The following is a 3916-nucleotide window of genomic DNA, read 5'->3' as shown; positions in this document are numbered from 1 at the left end:
ATACACCCTGCATTAAGAGCATCTCCAACTATGTCCCCGGAAAAGCTCCACGATCTCTTTTTTTTTTTATCCGGATGGACTCAAATGACTCAGTCACGCTCCCAGCTTCTCGTTTTCATCCGGATTTAGGCCTAAATCCGTCGGACTCCCCAGGCCACTCTCGGTTTCTCGGGTGCTACCGGGAACTTCGGATGGAGCAAATTCCGCGCTCTGGCTCGCGTGTTAGTGAAGATTCCGCACTCTAGCCCGCGCAAATTCCTCGGGACGGCTGGAAAAGTGTTGCTCCCCATACCAAAAATAGATCTAATCCATAACAATTTTCATCCAGATTTTACCCGGGGGACTCCAACGGCTGGAGATGCTCTAATCTCCACCCTCTAGAGAGCCACACTGATTCGGTCCATTGCTCTGCCGTTCGGTTCCTGCGGTAGTAGGCGTGCACGTGGACGCGAATTTTTGGTACATGGGTGTTACTCCATCCATCCGTTCCTGAATAAGTGTACACTAGAAAATACTACTATCTACGTCGGGAGTGATGTTTTGGCACATAGGAGCATATGCTCCCTTTATTTTCAAAATACATGTTAGACACATTTTAAAATGTCAAAAAAATTGAAACAAAAATTTCGCACGTACATCTTCATGTGCTACGCGCTCACAAAGTCGTTTCATGAAAAATCGGCATGTCATGTGGCGTGTGTAAAAAAGACAAAATTCGGTGCTGAAATAAAGACTTGTCACAAGATAAATTTTCTCTTTTTCGCTTAGACTAAAAAAAATATCGTTTTTTCGTGAAACTTGATGAATACACGTATATTATGGAGATGTACATGTAAATTTTTTTGTCAAATTTTTTTAACACTTGGAAATATGTTTTTATGGTAAAGGGATCATACGCACCCAGGAGCCGAATTGAGTTTCTGTATCTACGTCCCATTTCATAAGTCTTGCGCGTATTTCTAGATTAATAATTTGATTAACATAATATTAATTATACAACATAAAAATTAAATTATTAAAAAAAGAACATCTGACCTTTCTAACAATATATAATTTGTAACATATATTTTATATTATTATTATTAAATTTATGACCTAGGAATCTGCACAAGCCCTATGAACTGTAACAAAGAGATTATACAATTTAGTTGTCTCTCATCTTTTAATTGAAGGAGAGGCATGATGATCGCTGGTTGAGGTGGAGGAGAGGAACGAGGATTGGAGGATAGACTTGGAGAATGATTACAAGGAGCTAATTGCATTATTTAACGGCATTGGTAGTGTAGATGTACACTTTTTTAGGACAAATTTTGAATCTAGATGTACATTTATTTGACGATGGAGTATGCATCCCATAAATCCCAAAATTTATCGTAATTTTAGAAATTAAATAAAATTTGAAATTTCTTCAAAATAATAGATAATTAAGTATTATATTCGTATAAAACTGTTTGGGCTCGAAATGATTCCACGGTATCCTAGGTAAAAAAGCTAAATCTATAACGAATATTGTCTGAATAGTACATGAATGTGGGGATTTTCGATTTTGTCTTTTTACCCAAGATACAATGAAACTAATTCCCTCCCGGTTATTTTATACAAGTATAATACTTGGCTATTTTTTTAATAATATATGGTTTATTTATTAATTTCTTCAAATATTTCGCAAATCTGGGGACTTTCAAAATTAATAAACCCTTGGCCTCTAGGATGCCGAACGTCACCTTTGGGCCAAGCTTAGGCCGACGGGCCTGTCGACTGGCGACGCAGTCGGATTTGCTGACAAATCGCCCAGGTCGATGCCGACATGCCCTTATCGGCTTCCAGGACACCAATAGGACCTTCTGGGCATAGACGTGGCCGGAAGGCTGTAGTCGGCGTGATTTAGACCAACTTTGCATGATCAATGCAACACGTTTCGTGTTTACCCATAATTAATCTGTTAGGTACCATCATTCGCCGACATTCCGTCGTTTCTCGACACCATTTTCCATCATTTCTCGCCACCTTTTGCCGTGATCCCTCGCCATTTCCCGCCAGATTCTCCCGCTACATTCTCTTGCTATTTCTCGTTGTGTCCCGACACACTCTCCTGCCATTTCTCGTTGTGTTCTCTATAAAAACGGGCATCGGTATGGTTTCATGCACCAGTTATCCTACCCCTCATCTTCGTGGCGGCAACTCTTAGCCACCATGAGTGTCTTGCTCAGACCAAGAATTTAGGCCGAGGAAGATGAATGATGATAGTCAATGCGGTTAGCATCAAATAGCTCGGTCATCCAGAAAGGGTTATTCCCAGATATGCCTGGTGTACCGACGGATAATCTCTCTTAAGACCATAGGAGCAACAAGGGTGGACATCCAAGCAAACCTGACCTAGACGAGGACAGGTGGTACGTAGTCGTTAGGACGGTAGAACCCCAACTCCTCTCAGTGATGTCGGCTACGCTTGTTGCTTCCGCGATCTCCTGAGCAATAGGGATGAAGCACGCGGAAATAGTTGTCACATGGTTTTATGTGAACATCTGCTTGCCAAGAAGCCATATAATATATTCCATGTGAGCAATAGGGATGAAGCACGTCGTGTCATACTTAGGGAAATGGCCATGCACCCTAGTGAGTGATGACGTTGGGACTTGTAGTGTAGAGTATTGTGTCAGCAGAGTATTTTCCCCATAAGGGTGACTCGAGGGTTATATCGAACTCTCGGAGAATTGAGTAAAGAGTTATCTCGTCTTCTCTTCTTCTAGCAATCCTGTAAAATAAAATAAAGCTTCGTGTCCCCAACTACACTATGTGGTAATAGTAAATAAAGAAGTAACACAAGTAAAATAAACTGGACAAATAAAGTAAACTAAGTAAAAGCAGTTCAGGATTGATTGTTTTTAGGTTTTGTGTGCAAATACGATAACTAAATATTTTTGTATTTTCGGATTAAAATAGTAATACAAATAGAAAGTAAGATAAATGTAATGAAAATGTGTTTCTTATGATTAAAATTAGACCGGGATTCATGGGTTTACTTGTCTACTCTCTCTTTAAAGTTGTGGTGGATAATACCAATTAAACAATGAGATAATAAGAATATAACTTTAATATGTGTAAGATACACATTCATATGGACATAACGTCCTAACATAGAGAAGATGCAACACATCTCTCTTATACTCCACAAGAAAGGGAAAACTCCATGCAATCTTATATTAAGAATTAACAAACTTTGACATGATGTTTGCATATCAAATATGTTACCTTGACCAAACAAGATCATCATTTTTGGTCACGTGACGAATATAGCACATGCATTCACTTTATTCCTAGTGAGATAGCAAAATAAAAGGCAAAGCCATAATAGATCATGAATTTGTTGTCACTATTTAATCACTAAAACCATGCTAGTCCATCTAACATACACATCTATCCTCACATGTTCTTGCATACAAGTTGGATCAGAACTAATACTTACGAACGGGTACATAAAATGCATCCATCAATACATCTTCCACAAAGTAGTGTTAAATCTCATAGCGCAATATCATAGAATAAAGATCCACCACATATAAATTAAATATATGACCATGATGACGGTAAACAACAATGCTAAAAAGAATCTTGATAAGTTGGGACTCCAAGTGCAGAGTGTTGTGTCAGTGGAGTATTTTCCCCACAAGGGTGACATCGAGAGTTTAAATCAATCTCTCGGGAAACTGAGCAAAAGTACTATCTTCTCTCTTCTTCTAGCAATCCTGCAAGTAAAATAAAAGCCTTGTGTTCCCAACTCCACCGTGTGGTTGTCAAGCACAAGGTTTCGCGTAAGTAAATAAACACAAGTAAACATAAACCGAGTAAAACTAGATGAAACAAAGTAACAAAGTAAAAAAATGTAAAGGGGTTGATTGTTTTTGGTGTTTTGGAT

Source organism: Lolium rigidum, chromosome 6 (assembly GCF_022539505.1).
Source record: "Lolium rigidum isolate FL_2022 chromosome 6, APGP_CSIRO_Lrig_0.1, whole genome shotgun sequence".
NCBI classification, from domain to species: Eukaryota; Viridiplantae; Streptophyta; class Magnoliopsida; order Poales; family Poaceae; genus Lolium; species Lolium rigidum.
This window is presented reverse-complemented; position numbering follows the sequence as displayed.